The sequence below is a fragment of the Erithacus rubecula genome (assembly GCF_903797595.1).
Source record: "Erithacus rubecula genome assembly, chromosome: 2".
NCBI classification, from domain to species: domain Eukaryota; kingdom Metazoa; phylum Chordata; class Aves; order Passeriformes; family Muscicapidae; genus Erithacus; species Erithacus rubecula.
The window spans coordinates 35498592-35513545 of NC_136685.1; the positions used below are offsets into that span (position 1 = coordinate 35498592).

General features: G+C 39.0%; 1 long non-coding RNA gene across 1 annotated transcript in view; it reads left to right on the top strand.

Moving 5' to 3' along the window:
* LOC306798094 overlaps nt 1–13425 on the top strand; it is a 54228-nt gene extending 40803 nt beyond the window's left edge. Inside the window, exons 2-4 of the long non-coding RNA XR_013773280.1 lie at nt 7716–7816; nt 12053–12195; nt 13289–13425. This is a non-coding gene — a long non-coding RNA (uncharacterized lncRNA). The remainder of the gene's footprint in view (nt 1–7715; nt 7817–12052; nt 12196–13288) is intronic.
* The last annotated feature ends 1529 nt before the right edge of the window (nt 13426–14954 follow it).

Consider the following 14954-nt stretch of genomic DNA (forward strand, 5'->3'; position numbering starts at 1 on the left):
TGTTACCATTAATGTGCCAATAAAGGCTTTGCTTGAGGACACTGTGGAGCAACACACTTCTGTTAATATTGCTCAATAAAACTATTAATACAATCAATTTCATTTGAAATGCCTCTTGTCTTGTAAAGTATCAGATCATTAACTTTAGCAATGTCAGAGAGTTATAACTATCCCATTCAACTAAATTAGTGTCCAAGGATTAGGTAAGACCTCATATTGCACAGTGGAGAGTATTAATGTACTGCTGGATCTAAATAAACTGAGCAACCTTTAAATGCTTCAGGAAGGATGTAAGTTTGCACTGATGCATGCTGCAAAAAAAAGGGCAGTGAGAGATGTGAGGCAGAGAATGAAATAATAATGGTTCTTGAACTGAAGGCATGAGATAATTGAATATCTGAAATTTTCTTGTACTCACAATGATTCTCAGGGCCTCAGAGTAAGGCATTTGATATAATTATATAATTTATATAATATATTTAAAATATATTTATATATTTTTATCTGTTTGGTTTCTGTTTGAATGATGCAAAATGAATAATTGAGCACAAACCAATCTCAAGTCAGAGAAAGTAAAATGAAACACACATTGATAGACATGAGATACTAGTTTCAGTCAGAATGCCTGTGTTCTACCACAAGTATTTTTCATGCAATACCTGCCTTTCTCCTTTCCTTAACAGGCTGCCCTGTGGTGGAGTCACCATCCCTGGAAGTATTTAAAAGATGTGTAGATGTGGCACTTAGGGACATGGTTTAGTGGTGGACTAGGTAATTATGGATTAAAGGTTGGACTTTATGATCTTAAGGTGTTTTCCAATCAAAGTAATTGTATTTTTCTTGCTATTGAGAGACAAGGAGTAGGGTCAGGAAGTGCACAAAGAAGAAACTCAGGTATCTGCATTAGCATTTTAGTTCAAATCAGGAGAGTACCTCTGGAGCACAAATCATAATCTTTACAGTTTACAATATTCAGTTCACATTGCAGAGACATCTTGGAGTACATGAAAGTAAAATGAAAGGTGTGCTCTCAGTTTGTACCTAATTCACTTTGTTCATGGCGGATCAAATCCACAGGAATGGACTGGAGATAGAAATAACATGCCCTGAAATTCTGGTAAAGTGTAAGATGAGTCTTCAGCACTGTTTCACTCAAAAAATCCCTCTTTATTGGGCTGCACTTCTGGCTTGTGTGGACATAGCAGGGAAATATGCTGAGGACTCTTTCCCCTGCCCTCCGTATATGTTCTTATCCTAATATACTCTGGCTGTATGAACATGTATAAATAATGAACCAAGAGTAGTTGTCCCATTTACATTTGGGAACATCATGATTTAAAGTCTGTTTTTAAAAGCATCTGTGAATGCTTTGGTACTGGCAGTTCCAACAGCTGAATTTATTATTAACATGGGGCAGAGCCTAGTGTGGGCAGTGTGAGTGCAGAAGGGAGCACTAGTGGATAATGGGAGCTGAACATGTTATTTTTGAACTCCTATGGATGTGATTTGCATATTTTTATTTCCGATCTGCTCCTCTGCTTAAAATAAACTCACCAAATAAACTCACTGACTGTCCAAGTGGTAACTGCTCCAAAGGACTGGGTGGATACCAAAATGAAGGAGGTGACAATGTGGCCTCATTTGAAAGGGAGGCACTTCATGCGGAGTGTGTTGGGAGGAGTGTGGTGGGTAGACTCAGGAAAATAACTCTTCTCCAGTCCATGCTGGTGATGTTGCAGCTAGACCAAGGTAGATTGATTGGAGGCCAGTCACAAAGATGATACAACTGCAGTGCTTGAGAGTGGTGGCAGGTCACAACCAGGGCAGCAGTGAGAGAACTGCATTCAGGTTTGTCATTAGGAAAAGGTGCCATAAGTGCCACACTGGAGCAGGCTGCTTAGAAAGATTGTGTGATCTCTGCTGTTGGATATTTGCCCTAGATGGGTAAAGCTGGTCTAGTGCTTGTGGTGGCCCTGCCTCAAGTGGGATGTTGGATAATGTGGTTTTGGGAGACCCCTTCCAATCTGCACTGTTCTGACTGTAGAAGGCTGTGAACTCCAGTGCATATTAGGGACTGACACAATAAGTAGATTTGTTAACTAGAACATTTGGCTTGGCCTGGCTTTCTGGAAGGTCACAGGCAGCAAAAACTGTACCCTCGCTGGGACACCAAAATCTGCAGCAGTTACCTGGGGAGAGTCTGTCTCTTTGAATCTGAGATTTCTTAGCAAAGAAGGAGGTAAAACTGAGGTGGAGAAATTAGAGGGAGACCCTTGGGGAGCCTGATTTATCATTGCTGAGGGGAAGAGGGGAATGGTAGCTGTTTTTTGAACTCCTCATTCTCCCACCCAGAAGTAGCTGCTGCCCTTCATGTTTCCAGCTGTAGTCACAGCAAAGGCTGATTTCCACCTGGCAGCCTGCTGCCTGAGGCAGCTGCCTACATCACCTCACCTTGATGACTACTCTACTCAGGACTTGCAAACCTGCTCTGGGGAACAGAGCAGCTGCACTCAAAATACTGAGCAGACGTCTTCATCTCACCTCAGTACTGAAGGTTTTCCTCTTTGTCCCTGTGGGGTGGCTCAGTGGTACAGGTTAGGAGGAGAGACAGGTGTCAACATGGCCTTAGTGAGACATCTAAATTTTCTCAGCTTTACTGAGGTGCTGGGAGATGAAGCTGCAATCTGGCCTCAGAAATGTCACACATATGGACTGGCAACTAGATGTGACCCACAGAGGCATAGCTGAGCAGGTGTCTGCTTAAAAAACAGCTGCATTGATGATGGCTTTTCTTCACTGCCTGTGTCAATTTTCTCATCCAAAGTCAGTGGCATCAGTGGCATTGAAAATACTCAGTACAATATTTCAAATTGATTTTAAAATTAAAATATATATAATTAAAACACTTTTCTTTCAAAATGCATTTTCCCCCAAAGTTTGACTTTTACTGAGGATATTTTTATGGTTAACATCACAATTTACATTATTTTCCAAAGAAATCAGTGACTTTTTTTGGTTTTGAGTTCCTTTCTGAGAGTTTTAGTGAGACAAAAGAAACTTTCTGTGGTGGGACTGGAGAAAAAGGCTCCTTTCACAACACAATAGTCTCATAGCAAATGGTAAATATGACCTATGGCTGTAAGACTCTAAATGGATTTTTATCTCTGCTCTATTTTCAAGATGTGACAAAATTACTAGGTAGCCTATGTATCCAAAGTCAGAAATATACTGGGAACTGAATACTGCCAGCAAGAATAGAGAAGCCTGATTTTAACTCCATTGCAGCACAGCAGAGTTCTGCTTTCATGGTGCATTAATTCAACACCTGCAGGTGCTCTCTTCCCTTGCTGAAATTACAGGCTGTCTACTGAGTAGTTAAGGCTTGGAACTGAAGTGTAAAGTCGTGAGGTCTTTATTGATCAACACAGGGCCAGAACCTAATAGCTGGATGCAAGCTACAGATGCTCCCTCATGTTGCCTAAAATGGAGACAAAGGATGAAACATAGCTGAGATGTTTTACTGCTGTGTGCAGTTTTTAGTGTTCTTCACCTTTAAAATAGAAGGTTCTTTAAATTCAAAATTATAGTGCCAGGAAAGGATCAGCATTCAAATATGTTGGTCAGTTTATCAGTTGAAATTATAATTTAAAAGCCACATCAGCATCTCAAAAAAGATTTTGAAACACAGGACTGCATGAATTGGACAAAAGCCAACCCAAAATCTTTGCTTTTGTCACGTACTTTAATACATTAAATTAGAAACATTAGAGAAGCTTAATTTAATTTGAAAGTAGGCAGCTGACAGCACTGTTTGGCTTCTGGGCTGTAGAACCACTCTGGTTCCAGTGCTGGTAGGAAGGGCTGGAAGTAAGAGAGTCTAGAGAGGAGGCCATAAATAAAAAAGGACGTTTAATTCAGTTCCTTAGGTAAAAGTTTAACAGTCGTAATGAGACTGCTGTGGGGCATGTTAACATGCTCCAATAAGCAATATGTTATTGTCTCTTTGGTTTCCCTAATGCAGCAGTTGTGTTACAAGGTCTCTGTCTGGCAGGGTGGAAAATGGGGATATTTCTGAACTCAGAGAGCAAGAGCTGCTGCCTCATTGCTGAAAGTGCCAGTCCTCTCCTGTGTCTGGAGCAGTGGTGCTGTGGGGCTCCTGAAGTGTCCTGTATTGCACTGATTTGTGTCTCTTGGCTGGTTTTCTACCTTCAGGCAGGCAGTATCTCTCAAGGCTCCATGCCTCACCAGAGCCTTGACAAGGGAGATGCATCACTGGCAGCAAACGTTTGGTGGTGTCAGGTCTCTGCAGTAGAAGACCATGCTGAATTCCTGCCAGTGTTTGCAGTGGGGCAGTTACCTGAGTCTTGATGCTGTTCAGTGGATCAGTGCAGGTATGCATGCAGCTGTATGCACTGCTCCACTCTGAATGTTGAACAATTTGCCTAGACTTAATGGGGACTTGCTGTATGCTGAAAATTTAGGACATAAATCACCAGACTATAAGAGCACTGAATGGGGTTGTACCACATGGCTCTCTAACTCTTTTCCCAGTCCCTGATGGCCATCAAAAGGAGGTATCTGGGAAAGAGGATAAAAACAGGGTGCACAATACGTGATACTTCCTTAGGCACTCTCTCTGCTTCCAACCATTTGCAGCTCAGAGACTTCCTGACCTGGAGATGTTTCTTTGAATTTACAGCCTGAAAAAATTTCTGATCTGTGAACTTGCCCTGCCTCTCCTTGGATCCATGTAAGCTTTTAGCTTCTGCAACATCCTGTGGTGTGGAGTCCATCAAATGCACTTGCTTTTCTAAGATCACAATCTCAGAGGTCAGGCTGACTCCTCATGTCAACAAGATTCAGTCCCCCATTGCCATCACAGCAGGATTGTGCTCCAAAACCAGCTCTTCTTCAGTACCCTCCCTCTGTACCTGTTAATACACGTTAATATTGATTAATGCACTCACCACATATGGTGTAGGCACTTATCTTACTCCCCATCCACCTGGGATACACATTAATCAACAGTACAGCATGGTATAGTATGTCATGTCTCATTGCTTAAAGATTTTCCTACTCCCTTATGTTGTTTTTAAATTGAAGAAAACTAAGTGCTCAGACAGAAGTAATAGATCAGTATAACTAGATTTGTCTTAATACACCCCTGATGGATTTGCCCAGAAAAGTTTAACGGAAAATCTTTTTCAGCATACAAAAAATTTCTGAGGAGTTATATCACTGAGGATTGCTTTTTGCAGAAAAAGCCAAAAAAGCTCTTTGTTCTGTTCCCATGACTCCCACAAGATAAAGACCTTTTTTTCCCAATCCTCCATAAAGTATGTATATATAAATTTTTCACTGTGAGGTGTGCTTAGACACTAGAACAGGTCTAAACCCCTGTGAACCCAGGGAGGTAGCAGATGCCCCAACCTTGGTGGTGTTCAAAGCCAGGTTGGATAAAACCTTGAGCAACCTGGTCAAGTGGGAGATGTCCCTGCACACGGCAGTGAGGTTGGGACTAGATGACCTTTAAGATCCATAGCAACTCCTAAACATTCTGTGATTAATTTACTGGCTTCAGAAAGGCAGCATTTCAGCTTCTCAAACTTTTAGTTTCTGAAACAGTAATAGGTTATGGACTGAGTACTGCTGTAGCTTAGTTCAGTTGAGATGCCAGAGATGGTGGCACTCAGTTTCCTAATGCTGGAGGAGTCAGGTGCCTGACAGAGCAGGCAGCTCTGCAGTGGACACAGAGGAATGGGTGCCTCCTGAGAAAGATTTATTTTAGTTGTTTAAAAACAGCCCCTAGAGATGCTCTATGGATTAGAGGTTACTGATTCATTGAAAACTAGCTTAGACTGCACATTACCTCTGGGAAAAGTTGTACCTTGGGACCTGAGCTTAAAGAAAAAAGAAACATGATGGAGAACTAGCATGATGGAGAACTATTTGAATTGTGTTTGGTATAATACTCTTCAAATATATAAAAATTAATATTCAGCAGACATAACGGAATTGAAGAAACCAAATTTTCACAGAAGCTAATGCACAGAACACAAGACCAAAGGACTGACAGGGCAAACAGCAGGTCCTTCCAGTGTGAGTGGTTTCTGGTGTGAATTGTTCTGTTACAAGTCATATGAATAGTTCATATGTCTAACTGATCACTAAATCATTGTTGGTGGTCTTGGTGTAAAATAAGGCAGAAATGGTGGAAACTACCCTGTGATCTATGTATTTTATAGGGGTAATGGTGACAACAATGAAAGAGTAAGAGTTGAAGGTGATAACCAGAGGTTTTGCACTCTGTACGGTATTGTTGGACCTACCTCTTGAGTACATGAAGTTTCTTATATTTCTTTTGGAAATTGTGGAAAAAATTCTGTCTTTTTTTACTTAAGATATTTCTGAGCTTATGCACAACCTAGTAATAGCATGGTATATTTTAATGTGCTTTCACAAAATGGGGGAAGTTTTTGTTGCTCATGTAGTCCTTATCATACGATTTTATCACTTCTGAATGCAAGTTCTATGCCCCATTAATGTACTTTTTGAAACTTTTTTTTTTTTTTTTTAATTCTGTCAAACAGAATTAAAAATCAAAAGATGTCAATATGCCTTGCAGATTATTGGCACTACATGAATACCAGATAGGAACTATGATTTTCTTACAATGACTGCATATTGGATGCTGTGTGATAAAGGATACAGTCAGGCCTTCTGAGCATTGCAAATGTGGCTTGTGATGCAAAGAGTGAGTCCAGAATAACTTTAATGTAGGAAGTATTTTGATGCATTATGAAGAGCTTTTTCATGGAATTATACTTTGCAGAGTATTTATGCAGCGCCTTCATCTTTAAGCAACTGTATAAACAATAAATAATCCTCCTCATCAGTGTCACTACATCCTATTGAATAAGTCCCCAAGGCACTATAAATAAAGGTTATCTTGCAACCATTAATAATAAACAGAAGAAGGATTTCTTCACTGACTTTTATGAAGTTTTCAGTAGTCTTTAAATTTGATTTGGCATTTTTGATAGTGGCATTGTGTTTGCCTGCCTGCTTGCCTGCCTGAGATGTTCAAAGACAAGGAAGTTTGTTAGGTCCACAAATCCCACGTTTCTATAGGATTTCAGAACTTTGTAGGCTGTTTGTTAATATCACTGCAATCTAGTGCTCTCTAGGGTACATTTGAGACTGCAATTACATTTAAATGTGTCAGGACTGTCCCTAGACATGCTCACAGAATGAAAACAGGGCTACCTTCTCTTGCTCTAACCAAAGAGAGCTTATTCAGGTTCAGCCAGTTCAGAGTAATATAAAATCATAGGATAATTTGGGTTGAAAGGGACCTTAAAAATCATCTTGTTCCAACCCCCTTGCCATGGGCAGGGACACCTTCTATTAGACCAGGTTGCTCAGAGCCCCATCCTGGTTTCCTCACTTATTTCCCTCTGTGGTTCACTCACTCACTGGTGACAAAGGCCCTCATTTCTTTGCATGTAAAAGCTGGTTTGGCTTTTTAAGATCATGCATGCTGATAGTTTACATGGAAGGCTTTCCCCAGTCCTACCTGAGCAGTGACTTTGAGGTGTCATGGTTGAATCTCCAGCCCCTGCCCAGCAGCAACACTTTTCCATTGCTGTCCCTGGGACATTATACTTGCTCTGTTTCCTAGTACGTTTCTCATGATAGAATATTTTGTTTCCCAGCAGTGGTACCTGCAAGAGAAATTAAGCTCAACTGAAGGAGGAAACTGAAAAAACCCCTGAAGGATATTTATCAGACAAGACATGAGTAACCTGAAGAAGAGGTGAGTTATAAATTTCCACATTCAGAGGACACTGCTTGCTTGTACCTTTCAAACTTGTTAGTACCACTGCTGATCCAAGCAGTATTTCTGGCTATTCTCATTAGGATTCTCCTGCCCAAAGTCAATGGACTGCCTGTATCATAGAGCACAAGGACTAAACTTATCTTTGCACTGCATACACTAAAAATGTGTCTGAAATGCTATCTATTCATAAGGGCAAAGGAATCAACAAAATAGCCTTTGCAGGACCTATTCTGATATGAACTCTTCCTGTGACCTTTATATCATGAAAATCTGATACCTCTGAGAGAAATAACCTGAAATGCTTCATAAATATTTTTAGGCATTAATAGAAGGCATAACTTTTCAAGGGCTCCAAATATCAGTCAGTCCTGTTGCCTTTTACTAGCTTTGAAGGAGAATTTTATAGTAGTATTTTACTTCTAAATTGAGAATATTTTTTAAGAGAAAACAAAGCAAAGCATGAACAGAAAGATTAAGTCTAGAAATATTCTGATTTGTTGCAACAACAAAAATTTGTGTGTTAGCGGAGGCCCATGTTGGGTTGTTATGCCCTATGCTTTTGTCATGCTTTGTCTCTCTCTGTTTAAATTAAATCCCAAAGCTACTGTTGGGTCGATTTTGGGTAGAGCAGAAGTGGCATAAAGCCAGTTTTTCTCAGTTGAGAAAGTACATTCCCTCTGTGATAATGTCTTTTTAAAAAAGACACTATCAATAAAGTAATCAGTAAAGTAAGAAACATCAAGGTAGATCCAATAGGCACACCAGTGTTTACTAATGCATAGCAAACCTGCCTGCTTCTCATGAGATCACCACAATAGACCTGACGTTTTTGGGTTTTAATTTTGTGTCAGCATGAGCTCTGTTCTCTCTGTTCAATATAGCACTCTTTGTACTGACAAAGTGGAAATGGCATCTATCCAAATACTCTGGCTCAATGAGCCTTGGTTTTGATGACCTTATGCCTTGTTGGCCTTCTGGTTTAACTGTGGTAAGTTTATTGTTGGCTTCAAAGCAGTTAAATGTACTCTGAAAGCTTTTTCTTATTTATTGCTTCTTTTTTTTCCCCTTCCTCTTGTTTTTGCTTCTCATTGTGGAAAGAAATACTATGCCAAGGACAAACACTTATATTATAGATTTTTTTTCTTTCCTATTATTGTTTTTTATTACAAGGTAACCCTGAAGACCTTTTAATTCTCTTGACTGTTTAAAGAGGCTTCATAAAAACATGACATCTCAGATGTAGAGATAGGTGTAACTGAGTGAAAGATTCCATTTGCCAGGAGTCTACTACAGCAAGATCCTAAGGAATTAAAAAAAAAAGGAAAGAGTTAGTAAGGTTTTAGTGGAATTTGATAGGAGGCCCCATACAAATATCCACATGAAACTCTAGCCAATTATTCTGTGCTGAATATTATGCCCTGATGAAAATAAAATACCTGAGTTTAATCTTTCATTCAGGGTAAAGATTTGTAGTATAATGACCTGATTTAGCTGAAAAAAGGAAAAAATAAGTAAGTCTGACAGCTGAGAACAGAAGGGGGATTAATCTCAAAAGCTGCTAGTCTTTGTTTCCCATCCTTTCATTATTATTCAATCAGAGCAAAGAAAGGACTAGCTGCCCTGACACAGCTCCAATTGCATTGCTCGGAGAAAGCGAGAGGCATGGTGGAGAGAGAGATTTCATTATTTACAGACTGAGGAACTGAGAGGAAAATAGAGACAAAAGGAGCCATTTGGTCACCTTTAGGTGTGCCCGAGGCTTTGGGCAAAAGCAGGCTGACAGTCACCAGCAGTGCAGCAAGGGCAGCTGCAGGTAGGTACGACAGGGAGGGGTGTCTCACAAGGTGCAGGGTGCAGTCAGTCACTGAATGAACCATTCCTCCACTTTTCAGTCTACATTGGACCACCATGTGCACATAAGGAGAAGAAGGGAGATGATGCTGTGACATACATTACAGTGCTGTCTGCTCTTCTGATGTCTTTGGTAGTTGCTCTTCTTGGTGTGTGGCATAATCTGAGCTCTCATTCCAGTTATCAACATTTACAACCAGGAGCTCCACTACAACCCCTAAATGCTGGTGGCTGCTGCAAGTCAGACTGTTGTGCATCTGCTCTCTCCAGCTGACCAGAACTGCACTCAAAAGTACTGTGATGTACCTTGTACTTCTTATACCAGCTGTTTTATTTAATTGCTTAGTCTGCTAGGCTTTAGTTCCTGCAGTAATACTGGGACAAATATTCAAAGTATCATTAAAGACCTGGAGGATGACAAGGAGATGAATTAACAGCCATTATGGATTTTCTAAAATCAGGTTATATCAGTCACCTAATTTCTTTCTGGAACTAAATAATACTACCCTTATAAATAGGAAAGACACAGGCTGTGACACACTGCTTTCTCCTGACAAATTCTGATTTTATCTCTCATGACATTTCAAAAACTAGCTAAGAAAGCACTCTATAGATTAATTATAATAAGGCTAGTTGCACTCTCCTTGGAAAACTGCATTTAAAAAGTTTTTAAAAGCTCACTATCACTTTTCAGTATTTTTGTGAACTTTCATAAGATACCAACATTTAAGGAGCATAGTAGGACAGGATTAGTCTTAGGCAAGAGTGTGACACATTAAAGATGCAGTCTAAGGCAGCAGTTCAACAAGAAGAATTTCAAGATATTATGCTTGGACAGGGATAATCTTCTTACATCCACAGAGAGAGAATAAGAGATGGATAATTGAGTGTCCTCCTCAATGGAGAATAAGAGGTTAGGCTGAATCTCCCGTCACAGTGAATCACCTACTGAACAGGATAAGAAAAAGTAATTTTGTTGTGAGTTAATAGGTTAGTTACACAATAGTATTACCCGTAGGGTACTTGAAATCATCTTGTGGTCTATTAAGTTTTGGTAAAGGTTCATTTGGAATATTATGTCCAGTTTTGAGTACTAACTTTTGACAAATACCTGGCTTAACTGGAGAGATTGCTGAAAACAATTGTAGGAGCAGAAAATTCGATTTATGAAGAAAGGGTTAAGAAATTGAAAGAAAGAAAAACATTACCAGGAAACATAACAGTGTTTGCACAACTTAAAGGGGGGTGGAAAACTCTTCCTTTCACATTCTACTGATAGAATGAGAAATGACAGGCTTTAACTGGGGTGATGAGGGTTCTTGCTAAAAGTTAGGATTAATATAATGAGAACAAAGACAGAAAAACTTTAGCACAATCTGTGAAAGTTTGTGGAATCTCCACCTGAAGAACTTGTCTGTCAGGCATGGTTTGGGTATAGATCAGTGAGGAGAAGTATTAGATGTCCTCTTGAGGTCATTTCAGTATGATTTTCTATAACTTTTTTGCTGAGTCTGCTTTTTGTTGTCCTTTCAAGATGAGATTCCTTCTCAAGAGCAACTGTAAAGTGAAAGATGCTATTTAGCAGAAAAAGGAGATTAATTTAACTTGTTTTCCACCTATGATCACATCTCACATGCTCAAAATTGACTTTTTGCATCCTATGTGAGCCTGTGGTGCTGGCTGAGCCTAGTAGGTAGACTAGACTTCAAAAATGTCTGTGCCCAACTTGCAAATGCTTAAGAAATTTTTACGAGTTTTATTGTATACATGGCACAGTTTGCAATGACTTAGAATTCAACATGATACTTTAGAAAAAAATTACTGCTTTGGAAAACTTTAGACTTTGGTTCATCTTGAGACACTAATTTTCCTTAAACTATGCTCTGCAGCAGAACAGTGCATGAAATTATTTGCACTTTTCTAGGTGTTGCCTTTGCTGACTGTAATTCAGCTTCCAAAATAAAGTTTCAGCTGTCCTCACTGTAGCCTTCTTATTTTCATGGTTCTAGGCTATGAATACATTAGCATACAACATATGATCCAAAAAGTTTTCTTGTTACTAAGTTTTCCTGTTAAATTGCAGGTTTGTAAGATCTAGTTGCAAACACTTGGGAGTTTAACCATTTCATCAGAAGACTCTGAGCTCTAGTACTAGGATTGTTGATTTTGGCTGGTAAATGCAATCAAAGTGGAATAATTAAAAAAAGCAGCAGTGGTTCAAAATGATTGCCAGTTGTAATTACAAACCAAAATAAACAATCCTACAGCCTACTGGCACCATCTGTTTTTTTCTGCTTGCTGTGACTGTTGTTCCCCATTTCCTACTGGATACCTTCTACTACCTGCTTGTTCCCTTTGCAGGGCATCAGAGGTGGATCTTCCAGGGGCTGGTGCTAGCAAGATGTCTGCCAATACAAGCATTCTGCCCATGTATATGGGGTTTGTCAGGCCTCCTCCCAACAACCTGTCATGGGAAGAATGCCTCTTGTTGAAGGAAACATCAGGTAGCCAACTGAATTGATGAAAAAACTTCCATTGTTGTTTGTTAAACTGACAGCTGGAAAATTGAGTCACAGTTAACAGTTCTAATTTCTATTATTGGGCATCCAACTCTGTCTTGAAAATAATTTAGATTTTGCATTTAATAACTTGAATATGTTTTTTTCTTTTTTTTTTGTTTATGTGTCACATACTGGATTTGCATAATGAGATTTGAAAGCATGTCCAGAGGTAAAGAACCCCTAAAATAGCCTAGATTATGTTGAAGGAGACAAGGAGACATTTACATGTAGAAGCCAGAAGAGGGTGAATACAATCTTATTCATGGCTATTAAACATTCTGCCAGTTTACAGTATCATCTCATTTGACATTTCATCATGGACTACGGAGGCAAAACAATTATAGCATAGAACATTGCAAACAAATGATCCCAAGGTATAAATACAAAAAAACCCAAAAGTAAAATATTTTTTAATATAATCAGTCACACTGGTCAGTAGTTTAACTTCCTTCCATAGCCCAAATATTCCATTCCTAGGCTGGTACCTAGTTTTAGGTTCAACCTTCTGCTGTCTGGAAAAGTAAACAGCTGTGTTGGTGAGCTAGTTTTGGACAAGACAGGGTTAATATTTTAGCAGTTGCCAGGAGGAACATAATATTATTCAATACTATCTTGTACTTGCAAGGGGCAGAAGTAAGAGACTGCATTTTGGGGAGAAGATTGGTATTTTGTTGCAATTTTTCTGTGTAAATTGTTTCTTTGTCTTCTACCTTTTGTTATTAATGTTGTTGATGTTACTGTTCATTATCTTACCTCATTGCTGTTTCCTGTAAATTGTTCTTATCTCGACCTCTGAATGTCACCTTTTTGTGCCTCCAATTATGAACTCCATCTCCTGAGTGGGAAGGGGGAGAGCATGGGGTGGGGAGCAAGCAGGTGCTGTCTGATTTCAGAAAGTTTTGTTCAGGGGGTGGAGAAGGAACTAAATTGGGGAGTGCCATTCCTAAGACAAAACAATTGCTTTCCAATGATTTTTCACTAACTCTGGTGGTATAAAAGAAAGAATATACTTCTCATCATGTTTAAATTCTTTCAGAAATGTTCAGAAGAATGAAGTAACTTGAAAATCACTTAGATTTTCTGACTGTTTGTGGCTCAGTACTGCATGTGACGATGGTGCACACTAGCCAAGATGTTCTCTCAGAAAAGGCTTGTTATTCAATTTAATCTGTGGAGATATAATATCTTCAGTTTGTAACGTCTTCAGTTTGAAAGTGAAGATGCAGATCACTGAACCCAAGCTGCAAGTCTGCCAATGGTACTGAAAATCAGTTTTTTCAAGATGGAAATGAACTACAGAACTGGGATATTATTTGGGGGAAAAGAACATAATCTCCTGTGGTATACAGAATTTGGGTGGCATCTTCTATAATTTTTGTGGAATATCTAACATCACAATATGATGTCAGGAAGTGGCTGAACAGTCATCAGGGCAAGAATGTCTCTGTAAACAAACCAGACAAATTGGTGGATATCTAGTGGACAGAGTTATGTGTATTGCAGCTGTGCCATCTTTCTTTTATGAAAAAAAAAATCCTCAACAAACAGTATTTTATTAGAACTAAACATTCTTATTTTCTTTCCTTACTATTTTATGTTAGGAATTGGAACTTTACTTTTAAAATTCCAATATAGGGAAGAAATAACTGTAATGAGATTAGATTTGATAATTTCATATAAATGATGAATAGGATCCCACATGCATTTGAAATAAAACTGATTGAAATTCATTCTAGTTGTCTCCCATTAATCTTAATTGTAATTCTCTATTTCACTTTAATAGGTTGCTAGACTTTAGGAAGCTGTTTTATTGTTCTTATGTACTTGATTGGTTTTTAATTCATGAAGTTTTTCTGAGTTCTGCATGTGGAAAGGAATGTGAACACTGCCATTTTCTATATAGGTGTGAGTAGGCCAAGCAGCATTGCTGTGATTCAAAACAAGTAGAAAAAATGCAGTAAGTTCTGCTAAAGAGCAGAGTTCTGTACCTGGGAGAAATTTGATGGAAGGCTTTTGTTTGTGGTACAACTTTTGAAAGAAAAAATAGACCTTTCTGTCCACAAAGAACAGGATACTGGTGAAACAAACTGACCATAGGGCTCATGCATTGCTTTAGAAAGCTGTGCTCACTTTTTTAATGTCCAGAAGGAAGACCTGGCATTTGTAATGCAGAACCTGGAAGGACAAAAATCTCACCCTTTCTGCTTACACTGATTTCAAGGAGAACTGAGTGTTCTCCACACCTTGCAGGATTGAATCCTTCGTAAACTTGCTCATGATTAATATATGTTATGAATATCTATTAAATGTTACAGTAGGTTGATAACACCCAGCCATATCACTCATTTATTAAAAGAAACTGCTCAGTCAAAGTCTGAATAGGGAGGTGAGAGAGCAACTCAGCTGTACTTAGATTGATGATACTTCTAAAAATTGTCCAAGCATGTGTGCAAGAACCTGTCAAACTAAGAGTTTAATAAATGAGAAAGTGAAGGACAGGTAACTTTCCCAATATACAAAAGTTGTGCACATGCACATGCATGCTTCATTTATTCCCTGCTTCCTAGCAGGTAAACAACACAGAAAGAGAGTCTGTTTGCCATTTTTGAGCTAGATTGTCTGGAAAAGAAATTTGCCAAGTCAGTTATTACTGGGGGTACAGCAGCATGCTGCGTGGCATCAGCAGATTTCCACCAAACTCA